This window comes from Panthera onca, chromosome C2 (assembly GCF_046562875.1).
Source record: "Panthera onca isolate mPanOnc1 chromosome C2, mPanOnc1 haplotype 2, whole genome shotgun sequence".
Taxonomy (NCBI): Eukaryota; Metazoa; Chordata; class Mammalia; order Carnivora; family Felidae; genus Panthera; species Panthera onca.
In genome coordinates, this window is record NC_138347.1 from 66,209,084 (window position 1) to 66,221,183 (window position 12,100).

Consider the following 12,100-nt stretch of genomic DNA (forward strand, 5'->3'; position numbering starts at 1 on the left):
TGTATCTGCACCTGTCTATATTACCCATTCTTTTCAAACAAGCAAACAAAATATATATACAAAACCAAAAACCACAGACATTATCCCAGACTCACCAAACAAATTGTAACACTGAAAGCCCAAAATGTTATATAATATAATTCTCCTACATGAAAACCCTGACCTATGTCCTGTGGTTTAGTGATACCAGTCCTGCACTGGGTATTAGGAGGCCTAAGTTCTAATTCTGGATGACTCTGGATAACTTGTTTAGCTTTTCTAGGCTTCATTTTCTCACTGTTAAAATATGGGATTGGACCAGTTGATCTTTGTAATGCCCCAGGGATGCCCCTTCTCAGGATTATATATATATATATATATATATATATATATATATATATATATAATGCCCCTTCTCAGGATTATAGGAGAGTGGTCTTCTTCTCACCAGAGATCTCCTGTGGGTGGAGGGAGGCACAGTAGAATCCCTCCAGGGCAAGTGCTGGTAGAGATAAGAAGGTGGTGGTGAAAATCATTTGTTATCTTCTGTGACTCCAGTAGGGTGTCTGAGGTCAGCAGAGGGTCTGCAATGAACCCCTGGAGAGGGGAAGATTCCAAAAGTAAATACAGCAGTGGTAGGTGAGACCTGCAGGGTAGGAGCATATATATAGCGTGATTTTCTCTCAGTGCCTACATCAAAAGTTTAACCACAGTGAATCTTAAGATATGTTACCTCCATAAGGCTTAATGTAAACACTAAGGGCAAGATTTCTGCTAGCTTGAGCTTCCTGAGGCCAAAATAAAAAAGAAACTAATTGTTTTGTTATTTTTTCCAGCCAGACTTTGAAATGCCCCAGGTACAGTTTGATAGGATTGATGATGAGGACGTGACAATGTGCATCTCTAAGGGCTGGTACCTCATGCCCAACGTGACCTGGCTTGACCCAGCAGAGAGGGACCTGAGCAATCACAGTACCATAGGTCCCGGAGGAGCAGATGAATGGCTTCTACAGGGTGTTCCCTGTCCTGAAATACACTGTCAAGTTAAATGAGAAATATGTCTGCTGCGTAACAGAGACAGATGTGAAAAACCAGCCCTTCAGAATCATCCACAAGTACCCAAGTGAGTGAGTGAAAGCAGGGTGTATTTCATCACAAAAAAAGGAAGCATGATTATGATTATGATTATTATTAACAATTATTTCTGGATGATGGGATTATAGACATATAAAAATACATATTATTTTCTTCTTTGTACCTGTCTTATGCAACATTCTATAATGAACATATATTATGTTTTTACTCCAAAAAAACTATACTTTAAAAAATATTTTTAAGCATCTTTATGAAATATAATTTACATGCCATAAAATTTACCCATTTGAAATGCACAATTCATTGTTTTAGTATATTCAGAGAAATGTTCATCCATCACCATTATCTAACTTTAGAACATTTTCATACCCTAAAAAGAAACCCCATATCCATTACCAGCCACTCTCCATTCCTACCATCATGTCCCTTAGTCCTAGGCAAACACTAATCTACTTTCTGATTGTGCAGTTTTGCCTATTTGGACCTTTCATATAAATGGAATCATACGATATGTGGTAACTGGTATCTTTCACTTAGCATAAGGTTTTCAGGGTTCATCATTTTGTAGCATGTACTGGCACTTCATTTATTTTTATTGCTGAATAGTATTCCATTGTATGGATATACCATATTTTATTTATTCATTAATCAGTTAATGGAAATTTGTGTTGTTTCCATCTATTGGCTACAATGAATGATGCTGCTATGAACATTGGTGTGCAAATTTTTGTGCTAATATGTTTTAATTTATCTTGGTATATACCTAGGAGTGGAATTGCTGGATCACTTGGTGGCTATTTTTAACCTTTTGAGGAATTTCCAGGCTGCTTTCCAAAGTGGGTGCACCATATTACACTCCCACCAGCAGGCTATGAAGGTTCCGATTTCTCAATATCCTTGTCAGCACTCATTATTATCTGTTTTTAAAATTTTAGTCATTCTAGTGAATATGATAGTATCTCATTGTCATTTTGATTTGCATTTCCCTGATGGCTAATGATGTTGAGGATCTTTCCATGTGCTTATTGGTGATTTGTATATCTTATTTTTTTTAATTTTTAATTTTTAAAAAAAATTTTTAACATTTATTCATTTTTTTTTGAGAAACAGAAAGAGACAGTGTGAGCAGGGGAAGAATAGAGAAAGAGGGAGACACAGAATCCAAAGCAGGATCCAGGCTCTGAGCTGTCAGCACAGAGCCCAACATGGGGCTCGAACCCACAGACCGTGAGATTATGACCTGAGCCGAAGTCGGGAGCTCAACCAACTGAACCACCCAGGCGCCCCTTGTATATCTTCTTTGAAGAAATATCCATTCAAATCCTTTGCCCATTAAAAAATGAGTTATTTTCCATTATTATGAGTTATTTCAATAACTCAAAAGTGAATTATTTTTTAATTATTAAGTTGTAAAACTATATATTTTGGATACCAGTCCCTTATCCAATGTATATTTGCAAATACTTCCTCCCCTTCTGTGGTTCTCTTTTTACTACTTCATGATGTCTTTTGTAGCAGTAAGGTTTCTAATTTTTATGAAGTACAATTTATCTATTTTTTTTTTTAGAGAGAGCAAGCAGAGGAGAAGGGTAGAATATGAGAGAGAGAGAGAGAGAGAGAGAGAGAGAGAGAGAACTCTAAGCAGGTTCCATGCTCAGCACAGAGCCCAGTGCGGGGCTTTATCTCACAACTCTGAGATCATGACCTGAGCTTAAATCAGGAGTCAGATGCTCAACTGACTGAGCCCCCCAGGCACCCCCATCTATCTATTTTTTTTTGTCACTTGTGCTTTTGGTGTCATATTTAAGAAGTAATTGCCTATTCCAAGATCACAAAAATTTACTCCTATGTTTTCTTCTAAGGATCTTATGATTTTTTTTTAAGTTTATTTATTTTGAGAGAGAGACAGCAAGCATGCGTGTGCGAGCAGTGGAGGGGCAGAGAGAGAGAGAAGGGGAGAGAGATCCCAAGCAGGCTTGGTGCTGCCATTGCAGAGCCCAGCGTGGGGCTCAATCCCATGAACTGCAAGATCATGACTTGAGCTGAAATCAGGAGTCTGATGCTCAACTGATAAGCCACCCAGGCACCCTAAAGGTCTTATGATTTTTTAACTCTTACATTCAGGTATATGATCTATTTTAAGTTAATTTTTGTGTATGATATGAGATAGGGGTCCAACATCACTTTTTATGTAGAGATATTCAGTCTTCCCAGGACCACTTCTTGAAAAGGCTATTCTTTCTCCATTGAATTGTCTTGACTTCCTTGTCAAAAATCACATGTCCATAAATATAGGGTGTATTTCTGGTCTCTCAATTCTGTTCCATTGAACTATGTATCTGTCCATATCCTAGAGCCACATAGGATGAAAAGCTTGGTATAGCTTTTTAGTCAGTTTTAACACAGGAAAGTGTCAGTCTCCAACTTCTTTTTCAAGATTGTTTTGGCTATCCTTGTTTTGACATTTCCATATGAACTTTAGGACTATTTCTTAATTTCTGCAAAAAAAAGGGCATCTGGGATTTTGACAGGGAATGTGTTGAATCTATATATCAGTTTTTGGAGTACTGCCATCTAACAATATTGTCTTCTAATCTATGAACATGAATGCCTTTCCATTTATTTAGGTCTTCCTTAATTTCTTTCAATGATGTTTTATAGTTTTCAATTTATAAATTCCATACTTATTTTGTTAAATTTAGTCATAAGTATTTTATTCTTTTTGATGCTTTGCAAATGCAGTTGTTTTCCTAATTTTTTTTTTGGAATGTTCTTTACTAATAAAAAAATACAGTTGGGGGCACGTGGGTGGCTCAGTCGGTTAGCGTCTGACTTCAGTTCAGGCCATGATCTCACGGTTCACAAGTTCAAGCCCCGTGTTGGGCTCTGTGCTGACAGCTCAGAGCCTGGAGCCTGTTTCAGATTCTGCATCTCCTTCTCGCTCTCTGCCCCTTCCCCACTTGTGCTCTGTCTCTCTCTCTCTCTCTCAAAAATAAATAAAAACATTAAAAAATACAGTTGATTTTTGCATATTGATTTTGATTCTTGCAACCTTGTTAAATTCATTTACTAATTGTAATAGTATTTTTTGTGGATTCCTTAGTATTTTCTGTGTACAAATCATGTTATCTGTGAATATAATTTTTATTTTTTCCTTTCCAATCTTGATTACTTATATTTCATTTTCTTATTTAAGTGGCCTGACTAGAACCTCCAGTACAATGCTAAACAGAAGTGAGAGTAAACATTCTTATTTTGTTCCTGATCTCAATGACAAAGCATTCATTCTTTAATTATTAAGTATGGCGGTAGATGTGGACTTATTGTAGATGGAATTTATCAGATTGAGAATCTTGTCTTCTATTACAAGTTTACTGTTTTTATAATGAATGAATTTATGATTTTGCCAAATGCTTTTCTTGTATGTATTCAGATGATCATGTTATCTTTGTCCTTTATTCTGTTGATACAGTATATTACACTGATTTTTGTATATTGAACTAACCTTGTATTCCTGGAATATATCACATTTGACCATAGTACATAATCCTTTTAATGTGTTATTGAGTTGTGTTTGTAGGTATTTTGCTGAAAATTTTTGCATCCATATTTATAAGAGATATTGATCTACAGTTTTCTTGTGATGTCTTTGTCTGGTTTTGGTTATCAGGATAATACTGGCCACAGGGAATAAGTTGAAATGTATTCCCTTTTCTTCTGTGTTGAGAAGGAAAGGGAAATTTTCTCTCTGTGGAGAGTTGGTGAAAGATTGGTGTTAATTCTTTAATTCTTCAGCTTTTAGGTTTCTTTATTTTCTCTATTGCTTTCCTGTTCTCTGTTCATTTATTTCGCTCTGGTCTTTATTATTTCCTTCCTTCTGTTGGCTTTGGGTTAATTTGGTTTTCTTTTCCTAGTAACTTAAGGTTGATCTAGGATCTTTCATCTTTTTTTTTTTTTTAATCAATATAAAAACAGGGAGGGGACAAAACAAAATTGACTTTAAGGTAAAAAGCATTTTAGAAATCAGAATGGTCACTACATAATAATAAAACTTCAATTCAGCAGGAACATATAACAATGTTAAACTCTTAGGTATATGTTATAGCTTCAAAATATATGAATACAAAATTGAGATATCTTTAAGAAAAATGTGTATGTTCAAAAACTTTAACATACTTTTTTCTGTAATTGATAGATCAGGCAAACTAAGAACAACAAGGATATAGATTTGAACACAAATAACAAGCCTAATCTAAAAGACATATTATAGAACACTGCATCCAACTACTTGCTGAACACACAGGGCTATTTACAAAAATTAACCATGGATTAAGCTATAGAACAAATCTAATAAATTTCAAAGACTCTCTATAGACCACCTCATCAAGTAACAAGTAATAAATACAACTTTTTCAAAAATAACAAAATAAAAATCTCTCCATTATAAATTTAAAAATACATTTTAAAAAGTTCATAACCAGAAGGAAATCATAATGGAAATCAGATTATTATATAATATTTCAGAAAAACTACATATCAAAACTTGAGGGATACAGCTAAAGCATTTTTAGAAGGAAACATAGGTTTAAATACTTACAGTAGAAAAAAGATTAAAAATTAATGAGTAAAACATATAATACAAAATTAGAAAATATTTATTTATTTACAATTTTTTAATTTGTATCCAAATTTGTTAGCATATAGTTCTATAAGGATTTCAGGAGTAGATTCCAGTGATTCATCCCCTATGTATAACACCTAGTGCCATCCCAACAAGTTTCCTCCCTAATGCCCCATACCCATTTAACCCATCCCCCCACCCACACCCCCTCCAGCAACCCTCAGTTTGTTCTCTGTAGTAAGAGTCTCTTATGTTTTGTCCCCCTCTTTGTTTTTATATTATTTTTGCTTCCCTTTCCTTATGTTCATCTGTTTTGTATCTTAAATTCCTCATATGAGTGAAGTCTTACGATATTTGTCTTTCTCTGACTAATTTCGCTTAGCATAATACCCTAGTTCCATCCATGTAGCTGCAAATAGCAAGATTTCATTCTTTTTGATTGCTGAGTAATACTCTATTGTGTATATATAGCACATCTTCTTTATCCATTCATCTGTTGATGGACATTTGGGCTCTTTCCATACTTTGGCTATTGTTGATGGCGCTGCTAAAAACATTGGGGTGCATGTGCCCCTTTGGAACAGCACACCTCTATCCCTTGGTAAATACCTAGTAGTGCAACTGCTGGGTTGTAGGGTAGTTCTATTTTTAATTTTTTGAGGAACCTCCATACTGTTTTCCAGAGGGGCTGCACCAGTTTGCATTCCCAGCAACAGTGCAAAAGAGATCCTCTTTCTCCGCATCCTCGCCAACATCTGTTGTTGCCTGTGTTGTTAATGCTAGCCATTCTGAGAGGTGTGAGGTGGTATATCATTGTGGTTTTGATTTGTATTTCCCTGATGATAAGTGATGTTGAGAATTTTTTCATGTGCCTATTGGCCATCTGGATGTCTTCTTTGGAGAAGTTCTATTCATGTATTTTGCCCATTTCTTCATGTCTTTTGCCCATTTCTTCAGTGGATTATTTGTTTTTTGGGTGTTGAGTTTGATAAGTTCTTTATAGATTTTGGATACTACCCCTTTATCTGATATGTCATGTGCAAATATCTTCTCCCATTCTGTTGGTTGGCTTTTAGTTTTGTTGATTGTTTCTTTCACTATGCAGAAACTTTTTATTTTGATGAGACCCCAATAGTTCATTTTTGCTTTTGTTTCCCTTGCCTCCAGAGATGTGTTGAGTAAGAAGTTGCTGCGGCTGAGGTCAAAGAGGTTTTTGCCTGCTTTTTCCTCTAGGATTTTGATGGCTTCCTGTCTTATGTTTAGGTCTTTCATCCCTCTTATTTTTGTGTCTGGCATAAGAAAGTGGCCCAGGTTCATTTTTCTGCATGGTGCTGTCCAGTTTTCCCAGCACTGTCTTTTTCCATTGGATAGTTTTTCCTGCTTTGTCAAAGATTAGTGGATTTGTGGGTCCATTTCTGGGTTCTCTATTCTGTTCCATTGATCTGAGTGTGTGTTTTTGTGCCAGAAAATATTTAGAATTGAGAAAGATCTTTCTTCTTTTTTTAATATGGGCATTTAGAGTAGTAAATGCACTGATTTAGCTGCATCTCAGATATTTTGGTATGTTATGCTTTCATTTTCATTCATCTCAGAGTATTTTCTAATTTCCCTTGAGATGTCTTCTTTGACCTTGGTTATTTAGGATTGTGTTGTTTAATTTCCACATTCTTTTTATTTCCTAAATTGCATTGTTATTGAGTTCTAATTTCATCATATTTTAATAAGCTTTGAAATGTGAAGTGTGAGTTCTCCAACTTTGTTCTTTCTTTTTTCTTTCTTTCTTTCTTTTCTTTTTTTTTTTTTTTTTGTTTTTTGTTTTTTGTTTTATCCATTTTCTGACTTACCTCTCCTCTGGAAATCACCAGTTTGTTCTCCATATTTTTGTCTCTTTTTTTCCTTTGTTTGTTTGTAACTTTGTTCTTTGTTTTCAAAATTGTTTTGGCTATTCTGTACCCCTTGCATTTCCATATGAATGTTATGATCAGCTTGCCAACTTCTGATCAAAAGCAAGGTGGGATTTTGATAGGGATAGCTATGAATCTGTAGGTCAATTTAGATAACATTGCCATATTAAGATTTTGACCCATGAACATTGATACCTTTCCATTTGTTTAAAGATATGATTTTTTTTAATGTAAAAGGGGCACCTGAGTGGCTCAGTCAGTTAAGTACCCAACTTTTGGTTTTGGCATAGGTCATGATCCCATCATTTTTGGGTTCGAGCCCTGCATCAGGTTCTGTGCTGACAGCATGGAGCCTGCTTGGGATTCTTTCTCTTTCCTTCTCTCTCTGTCCCTTCCCTGCCCGCTCACTCTCTTTCTCAAAACATAAACAAAAATTAAAAAAATAAAAAATGTAAAATAAATTGTAGAGGCCCTGAGGTTAAATGAATTTGGAGGAAAAAAAGACCAGTACATGACACACTAGAGAAATGAAGCCCACTTTAGAATAATTTTGCTGCTGTTTTCTTGTTGAAAGGTGTAATGGCTCAAACCCTACTGCAAGGAAGAAAGAGAAGGGGGAAAATGAGGACGAGAAAGAGAGGAAAGAAGGGGAAGACAAGAGAGAGGGACAGAGGCATGGAGGTAGAGCGTGCAATATGTATTGGCAGGTTACATAAAGACAGAAAATGTTTATCCCATTTAGTGTCTTGCAGATCATCTTTTCATGACCTTACCAAGAAATGTTCAGTGGAGCAATTGTCCAGCAACCAGAGCAGAAAAGACTGAGAATTGATAATTGTATCTTTTTCGTGACACTACTTATGAGAATTAAAAGATTTAATAAAGTTAAAATTTCCTAGCATAGTTCCTGGACATAGTACACTAACAATAAATGTTAGGTGGTATTGTCATTAAATATGTTCTTGTTTTTATTTTTATTACTTCAACATCTTAAGAATGTTTGTTTTTAAGAGGGTAGGCTCTAGAGTCATAAAATCACTGACTAATAATGGGCAAAATTTAAAATAAAAATCATAAAAATCTGCTTAAATAAGCTGAAAGGCATAATTGTCTGAGCATAAAAAGACAAAAACAAGAAAATAAAACTCCCGCCAAAAAGCATATGCTTATTTTATTTTACATATGTACTGATTATGGAAAATTCAGGCAATAATGCAAGAAGAGAGAATAATTTTTTCCTTCCTGTGAGTTTATAATAATAAATGTATATTTTCCTAACCAAAGAAAAAATATAATGTGGAGGAGCTGGACAGACTTCAGAGAAGAAGAACAGATTCTTATAGTAAAAGATCAAATAATTAGAACCTTATCCTAAGAAGAAACGATTAGGAGATTATTTTGGCCTTAACTATTTAAAGCACCTTATAAAAAAAGATACTGATTTGTTGTTCATGAGATTTGTGAAGAAGATAATAAAATAGGATAGTCATAAATTAAAACCTCAAGATTTTAAAATATCCCTTAAAATTTTTTCAAAACTGGAGTAGGTTATGACCTAGCAATTACACTACTAGATATTTACCAAAAGGATACAAAAATGGTGATTTGAAGGGACACATGCACCCCAATGTTTACCAGCGTTATCAACAATAGCCAAATTATGGAAAGAGCCTAAATGTCCATCAACTGATGAATGGATAAAGAAGATGTGGCATGCATATATACATATATATATATATATATATATATATATACATAGATGGAACTAGAGTATATTATGCTAAGTGAAATAAGTCAGTTCACCGAAGACAAATACATGATTTCACGCATATGTGGAATTTAAGAAATAATACAGATGAACTTAAGAGAAGAGAAGGAAAAAATGAAATAAGATAAAAACAGAGAGGGAGGCAAATCTTTAGAAACTCTTAAATATAGAGAATGAACTGAGGATTGCTGGAGGGGAGGTGGTTGGGGGGATGGGCTAAATGGGTGATGGGCATTAAAGAGGGCACTTGTTGGGATAAGCACTGGGTGTTTTATGTAAGTGATGAGTCACTAAATTCTACTCCTAAAACCAGTACTACACTATATGCTAGCTAACTTGAATTTAAACTAAAAAAAAAAAAAAAAAAAAAAAACAAAACTGGAGTAGGTTAATGGAAAAAAGGTGTTGAATCTCTAGCCAGGTGTGTGTGTGTGTGTGTGTGTGTGTGTGTGTGTGTGTGTGTTCTATGGGTACAATAAAAATAATAGTAAATACTTAAATAGAACTCTTACTTGGCTTCTGTTGCTGTTCTAGGGCTTTATATATAGGTACTTATTTAATCATTGTGGGAATCAGATGAGAAAAATAATATCCACATATAAGTATGTTTATCAGATTTAGTAAATAAAAACAGAGGGTGCTCAGTTAAATTTGAATTTCAGATAAACAACAAACATTACCACATATGTATGCCAAAAAATTATTTGTTATTTATGTAAAATTATAATTTAATGGAGTGTCCTATATTTTATTTGGAAAACCTCTAATAGATGGGGAAACTGAAGCTCAGAGACGATTGGGAGGGAGCATTCAAACTTCACTGGAAGAACAGAAAGAAGAAACTAAAGAACAATTACTCTTTCATGCTTTCTATGCTTATCTGTAGAGGAGAGGGGGCTGGAACCATGTTCTTTGGAGGCCTCTTTTTCTTCTATTTTTCTGTGTTTTTGGTAAGCCAGTTAGGGTCATTCATCTATTAATACAACAAACATTGGAAGAATGTTTAGTTGGTGCCAGATGTTGGCACTGCACCATGAAAGATAACCAAGATTGAAGTAGTTCCTGTCCTCATGCAGTGGACAGGTTAGTGGGGAAGACACTGATTAAATGAGGGAACTCTGCAGGGTGAGGGGAGTTATGATGGAGAGAAATCGGGTCCAGCAGGAGCATGCAGAGGGCCTCCTCACTTGGTTTAGGAGGATAGCATTGGGTAGGGTGGTGGTTCTCAAGCCGCACTCTCAGATGAGCAACATTGGCACCACTTGGGAGCTTGTTGGAAATGAAGATTTTCAGGCCCCACCCAAGACCTACTAAATCAAGAATTCTGGGGGTAGGCCTAACAATTTGTGTTTTAACAAGGCCTTCAGGTGATTCTGACCCACTCTCAAGTTCAAGAACCACTGATGTAGGGCATCAGCCCTCAGGGGTAATGAAGACACTCACAGCATCTCTGGCCCATCCCTCCCCATGAGATGGGGTGCCATCTCCTCAAAGTCATGGGCAGCAGGTGAGGAAGCAGAGCTCCTGGCTCCTTGCCCCATTCCGGTAAAACAAGGATAATTAGACTCAGAGATTTATTTTGCGTTGTCCATTCCTTTAAAGGAAAGAAAAATGGAGGTTACTTATTCCTCAGATTATTCTCACATATTCAGAAGCCTTTCTCACATATTCAGAAGTAGTTAGAGGTCTCTCACCATTACCATGGGGGCCACAGACTCTTTTCTGAGACACTACAAAAAGTTATTAATAAGCTGACTTCAAGGAAATTCCTGTTTCATGTCCTCTGAAATGCTCCAAAAGGTCAACACCTAAAAATGCCTGGTGTCCTGGAAGTGCCTAGAGTCCCCTATATTTTACTTTTCTTCCTTTCTAACTCTGTGCATGGACTTATTTATATAAAGCCCTTTGAGATCGGGCATCTGCCTATTTTTCCACCCTCATAACTCACTGTTTTTCAACACATGGCTATTGCCGTTACTTTCAGCTAACTGACTTCTCATCGTTCTAGACTGTGCTTATTTTTTCATTCTGCCAAGCCACCACAGAGGCCCTGCCTATGCTTAGGTTGCCTTTCTTTTTTGGGACTGCTTCATGGACTCCTAATCATCCTGAAGGATTTGGTTCAGACGTTAAGCCTTTCCTAAATCTCCTACTCTCATTTCTATTTGTTCAATATTTCATTCATTCATCAAATATTTGTTGGGCTACAACTCTGTGCCAGATACTCTTTTAGGCATTGGGTATACAGAAATAAAACGAATTCCTTCTGTCTTGGAACTTACATGCTAGTAGTTGGGTAAAATAGGCAGTAAATAAACAGATCATTAAAATATGTAGTATGTCACTGTATGGGTCCATTTATATGAAATACAAAAACAAGCAAAATTAATCTATGCTGTCAGAAGTTAGAGTCATGCTTACCCTTAGAGTGTGAAGAGGGCACAGTGGCTAGGAGGGAGCATGAGGAAAATCTGCAGGTGTTGGTAATATTCTGTTTCTTGGTCTGGGTGCTAGTTACATGATTGCATTCAGTTTGTGAAAATTAATTGAGCTGAACACTTACATGTACTTTTCTGTGTGTATATTATATTTCAATGTAAACTAAATATTTAGTTTATAGGTAGTGTATCAAATGGTCAAGAGTTGTATAGAGAAAAATAAAGCAGGGAAGGCAGATTGGAAAAAGAGTGGAGGGGGAGGGAAGGAAGGTTGTGATTTTAAATAGGCTGTCCA